Source organism: Canis aureus, chromosome 8, assembly GCF_053574225.1.
Source record: "Canis aureus isolate CA01 chromosome 8, VMU_Caureus_v.1.0, whole genome shotgun sequence".
NCBI lineage: Eukaryota > Metazoa > Chordata > Mammalia > Carnivora > Canidae > Canis > Canis aureus.
In genome coordinates, this window is record NC_135618.1 from 18462797 (window position 1) to 18482414 (window position 19618).

The 19618-nt window shown below is 38.6% G+C and overlaps 3 long non-coding RNA genes across 5 annotated transcripts; 1 reads left to right on the top strand and 2 right to left on the bottom strand.

Annotated features, from left to right (window-relative positions):
- Positions 1-2653: 2653 nt before the first annotated feature.
- LOC144318417 (uncharacterized) lies at positions 2654-15192 on the bottom strand. Of its 2 annotated transcripts, none has more exons than XR_013384314.1 (2): positions 14398-15192; positions 2654-6608 (listed from the first exon to the last, which is right to left on the bottom strand). It is a non-coding gene; the product is annotated as an uncharacterized LOC144318417 (long non-coding RNA). The 2 variants fall into 2 exon arrangements; XR_013384313.1 differs by having other exon boundaries at positions 13591-15192.
- LOC144318415 (uncharacterized) lies at positions 14485-18873 on the top strand. Of its 2 annotated transcripts, XR_013384311.1 has the most exons (4): positions 14485-15152; positions 15286-15362; positions 15709-15798; positions 18503-18873. It is a non-coding gene; the product is annotated as an uncharacterized LOC144318415 (long non-coding RNA). The 2 variants fall into 2 exon arrangements; XR_013384310.1 differs by having other exon boundaries at positions 14494-15362.
- On the bottom strand, positions 15255-17913 carry LOC144318418 (uncharacterized). The gene is made up of 3 exons (XR_013384315.1): positions 17246-17913; positions 16821-17001; positions 15255-16714 (listed from the first exon to the last, which is right to left on the bottom strand). It is a non-coding gene; the product is annotated as an uncharacterized LOC144318418 (long non-coding RNA).
- Positions 18874-19618: the final 745 nt, after the last annotated feature.

Below are 19618 nucleotides of genomic sequence, written 5' to 3' on the forward strand. Positions count from 1 at the left end.
AAGTTTACAAAAGGATGAAGATTTGGACAAGAAATTTGAAATATCTAACCCCAGCAAAGAAATAGCTTTTAGAACATTCAAGGATACCAGTAACAACAAAATGCTAGTTAAGCCAAAAAGAAATGAGCAAAAAATTTATATCCATATAAATTTATGTGTGTATATGTATGTATATATAATTTATAATTTTATATATAGATAGGAGAAACCTGAAAACCAGCAAGTGTATAAACTTATCCTCTAGTGCTCAAAGAAATTCAGAAAAAAATGGTAGGGCATCTAGGGGGCTTAGTCAGTTAAGTATCTGCCTGTGGCTCAGGTCATGATCTTAGGGTCAAGGAAACTAGTGAAGGAAATGGATTCTCCTGTGACCCTCCAGAGAACCATCACCTAGATTTTAGCACCATAAGACCTATTTTAGACTTCTGACTTCCAGAACCATAAGAAAATATGTTTGTGTGGTTTAAAGCCACTAAGTTTGCAGTGATTTGTTACAGCAGCAATAGAAAACTAATACAGTTAGAAATAGTTCAGACTCAGTTTAGGATCTTTAGAGCTGTCAGAAAGGTAGTAGATATGTTTCCAACATGATTTAGCAATGAGTTAATGCCATAGGTGGAACTAGTATCTGGGTCTCTTGATGCCTCAGTGCTAGGCTATTTCCACTGCGTATTCCAACTGACACGCCTCAATGTCTGGGGTAATAGCAGCATGCAATTTGAAGTCAAATTGAATATAGACATTAAAAGTGTGTGACTCTCTCTTTCCAAGAGAGCGTAAGTTTAAACATAATGCATAGAGACAAAATAATCCCTGTGGTTTTGATACGAAGAATAGCCCAAGATACAAAAAGAAATATTTCTACACTTAAAGTCCTATCCTTGGCTATAGTACAATTCAGGTTGGGTTCAACTGCTCTAGCAATGCTATCTGCACATCCCTACGGGTTCTTAATGAAAATCACCCTTAGCAGGTGAGGACAGGTACAAATAATGCTACATGGAGATTACTGTAATCTTGTAAAAAGAAAGAAAAAGACTCTTGGAGTTGAAATCAGAATTAGGTTCAAATTCCAACTCTGCCATTAGCTCTGTGACCTGGGTAAATCAGTTTACCTCATTCGGTCTCAGATTTTTTTTTTTTCCATGCAAGGACCCACATAGTCCCTTACAGATCTTCCATGCTAGACTATTCAGTGCTTTCTTAGGAGACTGAACCAGGCTGGGGCCAGAAAGAGGAGCCCTAACATTCACACGGTACCTCCTAAGAGCCTGGTGCTGTGCTCTGCGTCCTACTTCTATTGTGCTGGTCCATACGCAAAGCTCCACAATGTCATATTATGATACACATTTCACAACAGAGGACACAGAGACCCAGAGAGTTCAAGTAACATACTCAAATTCTTACAACAAGGTTAGTTAGAACCAAGTTTGTCTGATTTGAAATGGGGTGGGCTGCAACACCGTGCCATCTACCATCTCCTCCCCAAACTTAAATAATGAAACTAACACTCACATGTTTTTCAGGGTAGAGACATTTCCACACCCATTTGTGCATTCACTCCTCCCTGCAACCTTGTGACAGAGGCAAGGCAGATGAGGAAACCAGCTCAGATAGTTTGAAGAAACCTGTCCAAGGTTGCAGAGCTCGGAAATGGCAGGCATGGCCGACCTTGGATTTGAGTCTTATACCTTGCTCCTTTTACGATGCCCTATTACCCTTCTCTGCCACCACTAAAGGGGCCTCGAGTAAGTCACTTAACATCTCTAAACCTCAATTCCTACTAATACTGTAAGATCTCAATTATGATACCTGCCTTCAAAAGTCATCCGGAGGATTACAGAAGCCTGAGAAAGTATTTTACAAGCTTCTAAGAATATACAAAGGACAGGAGTGTTTCAGCTTCCCCTGAATAGTGTCCTTTGTGTCATCTATTTTAGCTTCTTTTTTGAAAGTTTAGACAGAATGGTCATGACCCATCAAGAGCTAAATACCTCTATGAAATATAATTCTATAATGCCTAGCACAGGCTGCAGGCTCACTAAACATGTGTTTGCTAAGAGAAGAACCATTAATCAGTAGCTGTCCAGAAAGACGATCCTAGCAAATGCTCAGATCATCAATAACAGCATCTAGGGTAATAGTCCATTAACTGGTATTGAAAACACAATTTCATGTCACTGCATTTCCGAGCCAAGGAAGAACCCATTTGCCAAGAATGAATGAATGTTCAGTCCAATATAGCACTGAACCTGCTGTGGGATGGGAAAACCAAAACCAAATTAACATAAAAGTTGTTTTGTAGGACAGATCAAAGAAAGTGTTTTTTTCCTTCCATCTTGGTAAATGAAGACACCATGTGGTTAGCAGACATATCGGTCACAAGGAAGGAGCCGTGTTCTCATGGCAAACCAGTTCTATCTGCAAGTTCCTATACACGAATGTGCCCATCCTATGGGCTCACTTGAGAGGTAGCTGGATTTTTTCATGAGATTGACTTGGTTCTTGTCAACCATTACATCTTTTTTCAGGGTAATTGTATTAATTTTTTTGTAAATAAAGAGGCACTTTATTTTGCTTTGTCTTAAGCAATATACGTATAGTCTGTGGAAGGAGAAGAGGGTGGGCCAGAGAAAAGAGGAGATAAAGAGAGTTCTTCATAATGATAAATGTTTATTTCATGAAAAAGTTACCATTTTTCCATGATCTTATTAATAACAGAGCCTCAAGCCAATGCTCAAACAAATGTCAAATTGTTGAAATCACAGACTATATATTTGGCCACAATAAATTAAACTAGTAATAAAAAGTAAAAGGTAACTAGAAAAAAATTTTCATGTATTTTAAATAACCTGTAGGTCAAAAAGAAATAACAGTAAGAATGAGAAATTATTCTGAACACTTCTTTCTAATGACAAACGGTGTATACGTTCTTAATTTGAGTGACAGTCTCAGGGGTTATTTTGTGCTATCTAAAATGCAGGGCAGGGCAACCCGGGTGGCTCAGCGGTTTAGCGCTGCCTGTGGTCCAGGGCCTGATCCTGGAGACCCGGGATCGAGTCTCATGTCGGGCTCCCTGTGGGGAGCCTGCTTCTCCCTCTGCCTGTGTCTCTGCTTTTCTGTGTGTGTCTCTCTCATGAGTAAATAAATAAAATCTTTTTTTAAAAAATTCAGGATGTATTTCTATTCAGTTGGAAAAATACACCATGGTACTTTCACATCAAATATAATTCCCTGCCTTGTGAAAACACATTTTGAGTACCAGGATTGAATCTTCATTGGCTTAATATTAATAACATCCCATAATGTCTCAAGTTAGTTCTTGTTGGCTAGAAGCTGGGTGTTTATGTATATGTGTATATGTATGTATGTTTGTATGTATGTATATCTTTTTGAGAGAGAGTTTGCACATACGTGGGGGAAGGAGAAAAGGGGGAGAGAGAGGAAGGGGCAAAGAATCTCAAGCAAACTTCTTGCTGTCGGGGGAGGGATGCTTCTGTCTCACACCCCTGAGATCATGATCTGAGCCAAAGTTGAGTCAGTCATTTAATCAACTGAGCCACCCAGGTGCCCCTAGGTTTATATTTTTAAACAACAATGGAAGATAAAATAGATCCAATCACTTTATTCTAGTTTTGTATCATGCGTGTCAATCCCTGAAGGGGAAGGAGGTCTTTTTAACGTGATTTTCTGTATGCCTAATTACTTGAGTTTATGAGTAAAGACAATATGCTAGTCAAAATAATTTCTCAGCCTGGTATAAGCATCAGCTTGCTATAATGGGAATAAGTTTAATTTAAAAAAATCTTAAAATGAACTAGCCAAAAGAACACTTTTAAAAATCCTTTCTTTTTTTTTTAAATTACATAAATTAAGCCATTTATTATAGACTAGCAATGTTTCAAATGGTGGAGCTTCTACTGGTCTTTCATCTCCTCCAGTCTTCTGATGGCAGACTTCAATGTGAGGGCAGAAATGGTGTTGTAGTTGCAGGTATGTAACCATTGCAGGTTGTGGATATGTAACCATAGCAGGTGCCACTGGCTATGGTTTTCATGCCAGATGCTCATCTTTTCATCTTGGTTTTGCCACAGAAGGAGCAAGTGTACTTGTCACGCTGGCTTATTTCAATCTTCATCACCATTTCCTGAGGGAGGCACCATAACGGGTCCTGTATTTACCGGTGATTCCGACCTTCTTGGTGCGTTTTGCCTATTGCCCCAAGCGAGGTCTGAGCCTAGAGACAAAGAGACTTCGATCACAAACCTGAAAGTCCTTTCTTTAATGGAAGATTTACCTGTTGGTGAGTTTCTTTGACTAGCATTGTAGCTCACTTTGATTATGAATTAGTAACTTCTACAATTGAAAATAAGCCACTGAGCCACCATGAAAAGTTCCTGAAGAATCACAGATGGTACATTTTTTTTTTAAAGATTTTTAATGTATTTATTCATGAAAGAGAGGCAGAGACACAGGCAGAGGGAGAAGCAGGCAGAGGGAGAAGCAGGCTCCATGCACCGGGAGCCCGACGTGGGACTCGATCCCAGGTCTCCAGGATCGCGCCCTGGGCCAAAGGCAGGCGCCAAACCGCTGCACCACCCAGGGATCCCAGATGGTACATTTTAAAAGGACATTATCAAAATATTTTAGTTAGGAATTTTGAAATATGAAGAGTTATTTCAAAATATTCCTGGTAATAGGAGTCAGGAATGACTTCAATTTATATACATCCCCAAAACTGCTGCTCCTATAAAACCTTAGATTCTGGAAGTAGAAGACATGTGCTTGAGTCCTAGCTCCGCTGCACACTAGCTGCACGCTTAAGTTCTCTGAGCGTGTTTCCTCCTTTGTCATATGGGCATAATGATGATACCTCAAAGGTTTATCTTTATCAAATTCTGTAACGACTATGAAAATGTTTTATAAATTATATATATTAATTAGCACGAAATGCTATTAAGTAATAAAACATATGTTTGTTCAAATTCTACTATCAGTTATTGGCCTTAGAGATAAAGAAAATACATTTAAGTTCTTCCCTATTCTATTACAATATTCAAAAAAGCAAAGAAAAGTATTAAAAACTCTTGGCAAATGAAAGGCATGAGTTGCCCTGGGTATAATTGAATCTGTGGAATACTAAGGAGCTCTAAAAATTGTCTCCAGATTATTCGCCAAGCTAACTCTACAGGGAATATGCCAGCACAATTTAGTAAAAAATTATATGAATACTCTATCACATGGAGGTGATAGTGGCATTTGTTATGGAGACTAGAAAGATAAATAAGGTAAAATCTCTTGTCTTTGAGAGCAAAGAGTAATGAATAGCTCTTAGTCATCCATCATCAGTTGGGATAATTGTTTTAAAAATTATCCCTGGCCCCACGTCTCTTTCTCTCTCTCTGGGTCTGCATGTCTTGCTATGTAGCTATATTCACTTAAATGTATTCATGTGTATATGAATATATGTGCACAATTGACTATATATTCATATATCATCTTAATAGCCTCAGGGATCATTTCTTACCCACAAAATTACTTATCCCAAAACAAATTCTTATCTCAGTCTTTCCCAGCTCAGGAAATGGCACCACCATTCAGCTGGTTGCTCGAACTATAAGGAGCCTTGAAAAGTAAGAGTGAAAATAAACACTGTTTTATAAATGAAATTGAAATTGTAAGAGAAGATATAATAATAATGATTAAAGGTTTATATACCAAATACTGCTCATCTCATTTAAACCTCAGAACTATGCTATCAATAGATAATTCTTTCAATCCAATTTGCAGTTTAGGAAACTGAATCATGGTTTTAATAGCTTGCCCAAAGCCATACAGGTAATGCATTATAAAATCTGGAATTAGGGACGCCCGGGGGGCTCAGCGGTTGAGCCTTTGGCCCAGGGCGTGATCCTGGAGACTCAGGATCGAGTCCCACATCGGGCTCCCTGCATGGAGCCTGCTTCTCCCTCTGCCTGTGTCTCCGCCTGTCTCTCTCTGTGTCTCTCATGAATAAATAAATAAAATCTTTAAAAAAAATCTGGAATTAAACCCTAGATCTGTCTTATTATAGAAACGATTGTGTGTGTGTATGTGGTGTGGTGTGGTGTTCATGAAAGTATGTGTAGGGCAGCCCGGGTGGCTTAGCGATTTACCACCGCCTTCAGCCCAGGGCATGATCCTGGAGACCCCGGATCGAGTCCCATGTCGGGCTCCCTGCATGGAGCCCGCTTCTCCCTCTGCCTGTATCTCTGCCTCTCTCTCTCTCTGTCATTGTTTTTAAATTAATTAATTAATTAATTAATTAAATGTTTTTTAAAAAGAAAATGTGTAATTATTATTAAAAAATGTAATAAGGAAAGCAAACTTAAACATCTAATCTGTAATGTGAAAAGCGCAAAAAAAAAAAAAAAAAAACCTCTGTACATATTGATAATAATCAGATAAATATTAAAAGGCCAAAGTCGGGCAGCCCCGGTGGCGCAGCGGTTTAGCGCAGCCTGCAGCCCAGGGCGTGATCCTGGAGACCGCGGATCAAGTCCCACGTTGGGCTCCCTGCATGGAGCCTGCTTCTCCCTCTGCCTGTGCCTCTGCCTCTCTCTCTGTCTCTATGAACAAAAAAAAAAACAAAAACAAAAAAACTTTAAAAGGCCAAAGTCATAAAAGGACACATTTTAAGGGAATGTGCTGATCCCTTTTTAAGAACTCAGGGGCATCTGGGTGGCTCAGTCAGTTAAGCATTTGTTGATTTTAGCTCAGGTCATGATCTCGGGGTCATGAGATTGCGCCCCACATTGGGCTCTGGGCTGGGCATGGAGCCTGCTTGGGATTCTCTCTCCCTCTCCCTTTGTCTCTCCCCTCCTCCATTCACATGTTCTTTCTCTACCTAAAAATACAGACATACAAATAAAGAAACTCATCAAGATAATGTTAGTGAACCATGTTGCTATCTTGATCTGGTAAATTCTTTCCAACAATGGCCAAAATCCTCTTGTCTCTGGATACCCAGGCTACTTCATCCTGAAGAAATGGAGTCATTTCTCTTCTCTTCGAATCTAGATTGTACTTGTGAGTTTTTTTGTCAAAAATTATATGACAGAAGTGACTCTTTGACAGTTCAAGGCCTAGGTATTAAAAAAAAAACCATGATAGTTCCTGTTTTTACTCTTTTCGAAGGTAGCAGCCATATAAAAAAGCTCAGCTATCATGTTAGACAGGAGCAGCCACTTGGATGAATAGGTGGGTTCACAGAAGAATAGATGGATGAATAGATAGATGATAGATTAGATAGTTAGACCAATAAAAAATATATAGACACCGTGTATATATGGAGAAGCCCTAAGTAATAAGAGATTTTGAGGGAAAAGACAGAAGCCCAGGCAATCTCCAACTGATCCAGCCACCCCAGGTGAGGCACTAGACTTGGCAAGTTAATCTTGTAAATGTTCTGTCTTCAATCGAATCACCTCAGGCAACATCATATGAACAAAGTCAAGCCATCCCCACTGAGTCCTGCCCAAAATGCAGAATCATGAGAAAAAGAATAGTTGTTACTGCCTGTTGTTTTAGTTATTTACTGCCATGTAACAAACCACCCCAATTTATAATACATAACTGAAACAGCTAGAAAATTGGTTCATATTATATTTTACATTGAGCAACAGAACCAAAAGTCATGAATGTATAATGACTTGCTCAGTTTTTTTAATCAAGCTGAAGCTAAATAACAAGTTCTTATTACTTGCAGCTTAGTAGAGACTATGAATCTTTTGTCAATATAATGCCTGTAGTGACTTATTTTTGATGTTCAAATTTGGAAGTAACAGGGCTCTGGCAAACATCCCATTTACCTCTCAAGCGTAATATAACAGATTTTGAAAGGTTAAGACAAAAAAAAAAACCTGAGTCTTTTGAGAGATGTGATTAAGAAACTAGGATATCTAAACAAATTATAAATAGAAAATATTCTTCCCAAAGTCTTTCTCAGTTTATTTAGTTTAAAACAGCATAAATTAAATTTAGGGAAGCTTCAGTGTTTGAAAAGGAGAATAAAAGAAGTTTAAAAAGTCAGAAATCATTTTACAATAGCTGGAGACAAAGTCAAGTTCATTTTTTTTTTTTTTTAATTCCTGCCAACCTGGGCAAGACATAGATGAATGAGCTCCAGAGCCCGCTTCCATCCTCAAACTAGGCATTGGTCTCAGTCCCTTGTGCACTAAATTTCAACAAGAACTATTTAAAGAGAGCAATATTTTTTTGGATTGGATTTCAGATCCCAGTCTGTTTTCATTGGTCATCTCATGAAATTGGGCTAGAACACAGACAAAACCAAAGACTAGGAAAGGTTCCTGGAGATTAAGAAATACAGTAAGTGATTGAAAAGTGGACTCAGAAAACCTCTATAGAAATTCTGGAGGAAACAACCATCTGTCTGGCACATGTGTCACTGCATTTATCACCAAATTTGATGATTGAATAAGGTGATTGAGGACCTATCCTCTCTCAGTAAGTCATAGGCATCTTTATCAATGTTGCAAGGCCAGCGCAGGAAGACAGTATTCCTCACCAAGAGTATATGGTTATCTGCCCTTCCCTGCTGGATGCCCCCCTCCACCCAAATCTCTCTATTTGTAGAAGGGTATTCAGGAAACCTTTCTAAATCATGTATTAAGTGACGAGGAAGTTTACATGACAGAAATCTCTAGCTTTTTGACCCCTTTTGATCCCAAGATTTGATCCTAGATTTGACCCCAAATCTAGATTACACTAACAAACCTAAACTGTACCACGAATTTAAGAAATAATCAATATATGCTCCAGGCTCTGTGCTAGGATATACATATTAAAAGTAAGAACTCTCGAGAAAATAAATAATCCAAGTAACTAATTCACAAATTATTGAAACTTCTATCTATAAAACTAATTGTTTAGATAAGACTCCCAATCACTGCAATCAGCACAACAAATGTTTTTGCTGAGCCAACTACTCTGATACAAAACAGAGTAATGGTACATTATATTTTTTCTTAAATTCTATTCATTTTGTTTTTAATAGTTAAAATATCCATATGGTTCAAAATTCAAATGGGTGTAGTGATAAAAGTCAAATTCCTATCCTGTCTACCCACCACCTTGTTCCCTTGCCTTGAGTTTCTTGTATAGTCATATATTTTCCCCTTCCCACATTTCTTTTTTTTTTTAAGATTGTATTTACTTATTCATGAGAGACACAGGAAAGAGAGAGAGAGAGAGAGGCAGAGTCAGAGACACAGGCAGAGGGAGAAGCAGGCTCCATGCAGGGAGCCTGGGATCTGGGTCTCCAGGATCACGCCCTGGACCAAAGGTGGTGCTAAACCGCTGAGCCACCGGGGCTGCCCCCCTTCCCACATTTCAAAACTGTAAGTGGCCACCTTATATTTGTATCTTGTTTTGCAGGCACATATAGATAAATTATATTTTTAAGCCCCAAAACTCCCTGAGGTGGCATTTATTCTGATATTACAAGTGAAGATACTGAGAAAACATTTAAAACACTTAGCCAAGGCAGTGATGGCACATAAACCTAGCTCTTCTTATTCCAGTCAACATTCCCCTAACTGCACTTCAACATCCTTATTTATTCATTCATCCCTCCATTTATTAGTGCATAGATATGTTATTTTTTTTAAGTAGACTCCACGCCCAACATGAAGCTTGAACTCATGACCCTGATATCAAGAGTCACATGCTCTACTGACTGAGCCAGCCAGATGCCACATTTAGCAAATATATATTAAGCTTCCGTTATATGCAAAATAGTATGTTAGATGTTTTAGCGTGTATATATTTTGGTGAGACACAATTTCTTCTTCCCAAAAGCTTAAATTGTACAGTGAAAATAAAAGATAGATTGTTACAGTGTAGTTTTACAGCCATTACAATATGGAAGTCCTAAAGAGGAAGCAACTATTTTGCCTTGATATATCTAGAAAGGTTTCATGGTAGAAATGGAGTTGAGTCAATTCTTGAACTACAAGGAGAACAGAAATAACATAAACATATACAATTAAAATGCATATATTTACAAAGTGGTGTAAGCATGGCAAAGGCATTTAGTTAAGTAAATAAAGAATTTTCCATGGGAACAAAATGTGAAACCTTCCAAAATTCGTTGATTTGTTCACATAGTCTTCTCCTTCTCAAAACCAGAATTGCACATTTAGTCATAAAGATGTGTTACTTTATGCAAAGCATAGAATATTTTGGACATTGAATAAAAGAGTAAAGCACACTAGTCTTAACCTCCACTTCTTGCAATGACAAAGTAATCAGGTCAGCCCTCCCACATACAACAACTAAAAGAAGTGGAAAAAATATGCAAACATATGTTTTAAGGCATCAGAGCATTAAAAAGGTAAAGAAAAATTAGGTGGCCAAATTCTGGAAAAAGAAACCCATAGGGTTAAGCCAGGCAGTGGGGCTGCTTGTCTGCAAGGGATATCCACCAATCCCAGTAGCAACAAGTGAGAGGCCAAGAAGCTGAGCCATGATGTAAACAAATTCACATGGTTAGCAGGACAAAATGAGCTTTCAGGACCTGCCAAGGATTGAAGATCCTGATGGTCCATTAGCGTCTTATTGGAATCCCAAAGGACCCTACAATACAAATAAGGTATTATCTGGAAGGGGCAGGCCCTTCAAGGACTGTTGTTCAGCTTTGAATACATCAATTCCTGATTAGATATCTGGGTTTGCAAACATAAATCCTCTCTAGAAGAATATGACATCATCCTAAAGATCTAACAATCTCTATAATATTCTAACATAATTTTCAGTGTTCAATACTCCATCAAAAGTAACAAGCCATAGGATGAGGCAGGTCAAAGAAACACCAAATAAGAAAAATAAGTACACAAGAGATACAAATAATGAATGACCAAATATGTACTTTTTAAAAGTTATGATTAACATGGTTAAAGAAATTTTTTTAAAGATTGAGTTTTCCAAGAACCAAAAATCTTTTTTTTTTTTTTAAGGATCTCAAAAGAGGAAGGAAATTCTGCCAAAGGATACAACATGGATGAACCCTGAAGTCACAAAAAGACAAATATTGTGTGATTCCACTTATATGAGGTAACTACAGTAATCAAAACCAAAGACAAAGTGGAATGGTGGTTGTCTGGGGCTAAGGAAGGGGGAATAAGGAGTCGCAGTCTAATGGGTATGAAGTTTCCATTTGGAAACATGAAAAAGTTCTGGAGATGGATGGTGGTGATGGTAGCACAACAATGTGAATGTACTTAATACCACTGAACTGTACACATAAATAATTATTAAAATGGTAAATTGTATGTTATGTATATTTTGCCACAATAGAAAATTATTATAAGGAGATAAGAGAATCACATGGAGATTGTAGAATTAAAAAAATAAAACCACTGGAATTAAGAACTCAGTGGATAAATTAGGGGCCAATTAGACTGCCTTCTATTACTGCTGAAGAGGAGTTTGGGGGAATGACAATAGAGCATAAGAAAAAAGCCAAAATAAGTCACAGAGACAAAAGATGAAAAATATAGTAAATTATATAAGAGAGGGGATACAGTGACACTTAACATATACTTGAGTTTCAGGGAGAAAAAGATATGAGAAAATGAGGCAGAAGTAATATTTCCAGAGTTAATGAATGAAAAATTCCCACCTGATACCACTAACCTGTATACTTAAAAGTGAGTGAGATGGGGGTACCTGAGTGGCTCAGTGGTTCAGCATCTGCATTTGGCTCAGGGTGTGATCCTGAGATCCTTGTATCAAGTCCTGCATAGGGCTCCCCACAGGAAGCCTGCTTCTCCCTCTGCCTATGTCTCTGCCTCTCTCTGTGGGTCTCTCACGAATAAATAAATAATAATATCTTTAAAAAACAAAAAAAAAAGTGAATGATATGTGGGGCACCTGGATGACTCAGTTGGCCAAGCAACCATGTCTTGGTGTCACTCAGGTGATGATTTCAAGGTTGTGAGATGGAGCCCCATCTCATCTGCTTGAGATTCTTTCTCCCACCCCCCACCACACACTCACTCTCTCTCTCAAATGAATAAATAAAATCTTCAAAATAAAAAAATTGTTTAAGAAGTGAGATGTGGGGATCCCTGGGTGGTGCAGCGGTTTGGCGCCTGCCTTTGGCCCAGGGTGCGATCATGGAGACCCAGGATCGAATCCCACGTCGGGCTCCCGGTGCATGGAGCCTGCTTCTCCCTCTGCCTGTGTCTCTGCCTCTCTCTCTCTCTCTGTGTGACTATCATAAATAAATTTTTAAAAAAAATAAAAAAAAAAAGTGAGATGTGAGTTTTATGTTATCTATATTTTACCACAATAAAAATGTAAAAATTTGAAATAGTATCCGAGTCTTAATTATAAAGAAAATTAAAATCACTGCAAAAAAACATTTAAATAGGGAGAGAATATAAATGAAGTTCAAATGTTCTGTTCTTCAGCTCTAAAATATAATAATAAAGAGTTGATATTAAAATGATGGAAAAATGATATACCATAGAAACTCTAACCTGGAGACCTGGGAATCGAGTCCCACATCGGGCTCCCTGCATGGAGCCTACTTCTCCCTCTGCCTGTGCCTCTGCCTCTCTCTCTCTGTCTCTAATAAATAAATAATCTTTTTTTTTTTTTTAAAGGAGTCAGATGCTTCACCAACTGAGCCACCCAGTAGCCCCTGTATGACGCCAGTTTTAAGCACAAATATAAGGGCATTTAACTCATATGTGGAATGACCAAAATTTCACAACTTGTATTTTATAACCCATCCACGCATATTGTTTTATTCTATCAAAGCAGTGGAAACTGCACAAAACTAACTGCTGTTTCCATTCACTTCCACGTATGTTCACATTCTCTACCTGTGGCCTACTTGTGACTAAGAGAAGAGCAACTAGAGTTTGTCCCATCTTGCCTTTTCCTACCCTGTCAGCATTTTCAGAATGAAGTGGTTAGCTACTAAAGGGAAGTTGTGTTTCTTGGAAACCATTGCCTCTTTCTGCATCTGATGCAAGTTCTCATTGAAAGAAAGCACAGCCTGTCAAGTCCGTCAGCACCCCTTAGTCAGTCTGTAGCTGTCACATACTTAACTTCTTTTGAGTCTTGTTGGACCCCGTGAATAGCCACTCCTCAGAATTCTAGGCTTGTGGGATATTGGTCACATGCAAACAAAGCCACAATGAACTAGGATCGTGCATATTATGGCTTTCTCTTCTGGTTATGCATCCAACTTCATTTACAAAACTCAAGTTTCAAGATAAAATGAGTAAGAATTTCAGGACAGTAACGATAGAGCCTTTAATCAAGTGCAGGGTCCTTGTGAGCTAGGATCCTCTGGGACTGGACAAGATGCATATGCATGAAACCAGCCCTTCCCAGTGAACTGCCTCCAGATTTATAGCCAGATTTATGCATGCATATGTGCACCAAAAGACACGCTCAAGAACATTCATAATAGCCTCGTTTCTACTAAATAACTGAAAATAATTCAAATGTCTACTAACACAAACTGAATAATTGTATAGTATAATATATACATTTATAAAATGAGGTACTATATACCAATTAAAATGGAAGAACTGTAGCTCATCCCAATATAGATGACTCCACAAATACAATGGTGAGCGAAAGAAGCCAAACACTAAAAATATATGCTGTATGATTCCTTTCATATAAAGTTGTAAATCTGCCAAAATGATGCTGGAAGTCAGGATAATGTACACTCCTGGGAAAGAAGGAAGTAGCCATGGATTGAAAGATGAATGAAGATAATACTCTTGTCTTTTGGCCTGGGTGGTAATTATACAGCTGAGTTGACTTTGTGATAGTTGGTTGAGCGGGACATTAATAATTCGTTCATTTTTCTGAATTCAGTCATACTTCTCTTTTTTAAATTAAAAACTAGAAGTATGGAAAAATATGGGAAATATATGGAAAAAAGTATTCCTTTATTTTTATTTATTATAGTAAAATTGTAGGAAATTATGAGTTGATAAGAATTTTTTTGATTGACAAAATATTAATGATGATATATAGCATCTGCTATAATAATCATAAAAACCGTAGTAAATCAGTGCGTTACAGACTTAAGTTTGATGCTTAGGAAATTCCTCTTTCGTTACTATGACAAATCACCATCAGAGATCTTTACTTTTCTAATGACCTTATTTCCTTCTGGTAGTGTAGACTGTTCCATATATCTCCAAATATCACAATGATGGAATGATTCATGAAAATTGTTGAGATTTTTGCTAAAGTTATTATTTCCTATAATATTATGATTTTGTAAATATACATATATAGTGATGTCTTGAATTTCTGCTTACAATTATCATGCATTGAGGAAAAAAACAAGGAAGGAGAACAAACCTTGAATTATTTTATGGACTCCAGGTACAAGAGAATAATAGTAACAATCCAGCCTGTCAGTGATGACAACAATGTCTTGATTCCTACACCTGTTGAACACATAAAGCAAAGCATGTGACTCCATAATTATTAGATTCCCACTCTGATGAGTTGGTTGTAGGAGTAAGTAATCCTTGAGAAATAATCTTTGGTTTCTGATGTAACTGGAAGAAGGATCTGTGGGAAGCAGGGAGAAATTCTCTAAGAAGATTGAACTGTGGCCACAAGAGGGTGTTGTGAGGAGCAGAATGGCTGATTCCAAGGCAATGAGATCTAAGGCCATCAAGTGCCATGAGAGAAATGCTAACATCATCTTCATCACTAGCTGCAACCATTCCAAATCCTGTACAGTTTTCTTCCCTAGACCAACAAGGGTAAACTAAGAAAATTAGGTAATCGGTGACTACTTTTCCTGTTTGTCGACTCTACTTAATAAGTAGCTCTCTTCCTTTTCAGGATGTTGATGTTGAATACTCAATTTAAACAGCTCACATGGATATATTAGGGAAGACTAGAATAAATTTTTTCTCCTATCCTCAGTTCTTCTAGTGAACTCCAGTTCCTACTAGAATAATTATGGATGACAACATAACTATTCTAGAACCATTCCAACCCTTTATGACCATTACATGTTACCTACTTACTGGATTAACACTATCCTGCTCAGCATTTATGTAGAAAAATTAAAAATGTGAATGAAGATTACAATTGGCAAGGTTCTATAAAAATTATGTACCTCTCTAAAGAATGAACAGATATGCCATGTCTATACTATATCTGTAATATTTCATTGTATTTTGTATAATTTTTATCTATCTTTTTCAAGTTCATGGATTTTCTCTTTATCAGACTTATTCAGGTTGTATTACATTGATTGTTCAAAGTTAACTAGAAATCAACAAAGAGGAAGTATTTACAATGACAAGGTAGGTGATGAAAACCCTTTGACCACATATTATGAAAGAAAGAAATCTGAAAGAAAGAAAAAGCCAGAAGTAGGGGTTGTCCATTCTCACTTCTGATGCGAGAATATGCTCAATTCACTGATGTCAATGCTTTATAAATTAGCCATGCATGCAAGATTTCTTTTTCCTTTAATATTTGCCTAAGGTAGATTGTGAAATTTAATGATCAATTCCTTTAATGCCTTCATATAACTAATATTACTTAAGCCTTTTTTTTAAGGGCGGGATTAAGATATTTTATACTTTAAAATCAGACAACTGGGAAACAAAGAGGTTAAAACATCTTCAATGCTGGATGCTGTTTTAGATTCTAGGAAGATGTTCCTCAGTCAACATGTTGCTTGCAGTGGTTTTGAAGGTATGCCCACAAGTTCTTTGAATCTCCTCCCTTCAAGAGGTAAGGCTTAATTCCCTTCCCCTTGAGTGTAGGTGAGTTTTAATGACTAATTTCTCATGATTTGGATAGAGCAGATGTGATGGTATTCAGTTCTGAGATTAGAGTGTAAAAAATCTACAGCTTCCTCATCAGGAATGTGCTGCTTCTGTCCTGGATCACTGACCCAGGGAGAAACCATGTCATAGCAGGCTTGTGGAAAGAGGCTCATGTGAGGAGGAGAAGCCAGGGGAATGAGTGTGGAAATGGAAGCCCAACCCCAGCCCAGCCTTCATAGGCTGCAGCCCAGCTGACAGTCGAACTACAACCATGTGAGACATCTTGCAACGGAACTATCAGCTAAGCCGCTCCAAGCTTCCTGACCTTCAGAAACTGAGATAATCAATATTTGTTGTTTAAAGCTGTAGTGTTTGGGAGTAATTTATTACAAAGTGGACAACTACTATAGATCTTGGTATCTGGAAGTGGGAGGTTGCCACAACAAAAATCTAAGGTGTGGGAGTGGCTTAGGAACTGAGTAGTGGGCACCGAGAAAAACACTGATGAAAGCCCAAAGTGTCTTGAAGTAGCTATTAATAGATGCCGCAGAGTCTTTAATAAGGCAGTGGGTAAGGGCTGGCAGGAAGGTGATGTAATTGTTTCTTAAACATCTGTTTCAATTGATATTTAATTCCAAAATGAGATGTCAGACTGTATATACATTTGCAAGTATATCTATGAGAACCGTTACAGCACTTGTAAAACCCCTCACCTAGGGGCACCTGGGTGGTTCAGTTAGTTAACAGTCCAAATCTTGATTTTGGCTCAGGTCATGTTCTCAGAATTGTGAGGTCAAGACCCACAGTGGACTCCCACTCTCAGCAGGGAGTCTGCTTCAGGGTTCTTCCTCTGCCGCTCTTCCATCTTGCTTTCTCTCTCCCTAAAATAAATAAATATTTTTAAAAATAAAACCCTTCACCTCCTGGAATGATATAAGACATAGAGAGTATACTGCGAGAATGGAATCATAAAGAAATTTCACCTACTGAAAAGAGTTTTGGGGATTCCTGGGTGGCTCAGTGGTTTAGCGCCTGCCTTCGGCCCAGGGCGTGATCCTGAAGTCCCAGGATGGAGTCCCACGTCGGGCTCCCTGCATGGAGCCTGCTTCTCCCTCTGCCTGTGTCTCTGCCTCTCTCTCTCTGTCTCTCATGAATAAATAAATAAAATCTTAAAAAAAAAAATGAAAAGAGTTTTGGCCTTCTTCCAGTGAGGTGAGGAAACCTTCATGGAGCCCCTGGGAGACCAACCCACGTTCCCTGAGCTGGGGTGTGACCCAAATCCGAGCACTCTGATGGGATACTGAGGCGACTGGTCTGAAGGTCAAGACAGAAATATCTACGAGATTTGCTGCTGTTGACTCATTAACAGAAAATGAGAGCTAGTCTTGGAATCATTTTTAAAGGGATCTTACCTGTTCAATCACGGCTTTGGCCAGAGAGCAAGAGGTCCCCAGAGAGTCTGGGCTTGGACTGGACTGCTGGCAATTGGAAGCTAAGGAGTGCCTGTCACCAACAGAATGGGGAGCATTACACTCTGTGGGAGTTGAGGTAGGACAGGCCGGACAGGTGAGCTATCAAAGAGTTCAGGCTGGTCCCAGAGAGAGAAAGTCAACTCTAAACATCAGCCACCCTGAAAGGAAAACGAGAGAATGAAAGTACCTAACAAGTAGGTACTTTTTGTTCTCTCTCCCCTTGTCCCTCCCTGAGCTCCGTGCTTTATAGTGTTATGTTCAGGAGAGACCTGAGGGTACCTTGGTGGGAGGAGCAACCTGGTTCCTCCCTGCCAAGATTGCTAGGAAGCAGCTCAGGATAGGAGGCTGGAGAGAGAAGGGAAGGAAGCCTTACCTTGAAATGAAAACTAAAATTTGGACTAGACATGCTCATTTCTGAATCAAGCTCTGTTTTGAAAGTTAAAGCAAACATGGGACTTCCTATCATTAAGCCCCCTTGAGCTTTTATCCAGTAGCAGGAAAAACATTTCTCTTACTGAATACACTAAGGTGACAATAGAAGCAAAAATAAAATTGCTTTTCTTATTGCATTTCTCAAACCGTGGTTATTCAATATACCAGTTGTACTTACTATAATGGAAATATTATTCAGCCTAAATCATGAAAAAATTTTAATAGGAAATTACACTGCTATCATGAAAAAGTATGATTATAAATAATGGCAACAATGCCTTACATTTTAAAAGCTTTTAAAAAAAAACTTAAAAATCACCTTCACATCTATTTTTAATTATCTCTATAACCCTTCACGGTAGTAGCAGGATAAGATATTAATTAAGTGCTACATCCAGAGACCTACATACCCACAGCTCTCTAAACTCTCAGAGGTTATAAATCTAATATAAATTAATAAAATAAATTTTAAAGGATCCAGCTCAGCTTAGTTCCTCAACTCTCTATTTCTCCCCACCCAGCATCACTAGATCTAGATCCAGGTCCCCCTGGCTGCCAGGATCCCAAGGCCTGGCCCAGGACTGCTCTAGCCCCGCATCCCAGACCTACCTGTTGCTCCCTTTGTTCTGAATCTGATTCTGGCGCTAAGCCCCACTCCTGGTATCTGGGCCTTCACTGAATTTCCAGTTTGAGCATCTACTTCCTTCACTTGCAGTTGGCTTCTGCCCATCTTCATTATTTGCCTATATTCCTTTTCCTTTCCAGGGCTTCTTCTGAAGGTCATGTCTGAAGGACTGGAGGCCTGTCCTAGAAATCGGCCCAGGCAGTTGAGCCTTCACATCCATTGACAAATCTTCCTCAAGTCTTCATTGATGCATCTTGCTCAAATGCCAGAACTCCCTGCTACCGTTCTGTTGCTGACTATTTGCCTAGTGGAACCTGACTGTATTTTTTGGAAAGTCTACTTACCTGACAACATGAACCCCAGCTGAGCATATGCATCAGGGTCCAGCTCCTCTGTGGGTGGTTTATTGTCAGGTCCTATCCCCTCATATGAGCCTGTTCCGATGGCAGTAATTGACATGCTCTACCAAATCTCAATAATAACGACTTAACATCTGTTAATATCTTATTAAGTTCTAGTCATTGTGTGAAATACTTTATTTTTTTATTTGGTCTTACAACAACCCTATGAGCTAGGTACAATTGCCTTTTACAAATAAGGACTTTTTTTTTTTTAAGATTTTATTAATTTATTCATGAGAGATGCACAGAGAGAGGCAAAGATATAGGCAGAGGGAGAAGCAGGCTCCTCCCAGGGAGCTGGATATGGGATTCGATTCCTGAAACCCAGGATCATGCCCTGAGCCAAAGACAGCTGCTCAACCGCTGAACCACTTAAGTGTCCCCCAAATGAGGAAATTGAGGCACATACTGGTTGTGTAATTTTCCCAATATTAATTACTCTTAAGTGGAAAAGGCCAGATTTGCTCAACCATGTAGAAGTTTCTAGAAAAATTGCTAATTTAATGCATGCACATTCAGCAGGAGAGAAAGGCATTCCATTGACAGGCAATGACACAGAAAAACTTAAACCTTGTATAAAAGAAGGCTAAGTGCATTTTAGGAAAAGGAAGGACAAGTAAGAACAAATTTTCTCACACAGATGAGAAAAACTACAAAGAGAAAAAAAAAGTCGAATCTGCTACTAGACGACTGGATATTTGTCAAGAGACAAAAGAGAAAAAGAAGAACCTTCTGTCACCAAAACCCTGGAGAGGGAAGGAAGCCCAGTCTTAGCCCTGCTTGGACAAGAGCTGGAATTGCTCCAAAGTGCTGCAGGAAGCTGTTGGTCATGTTGAGTGCTTCAATTCACTTGTC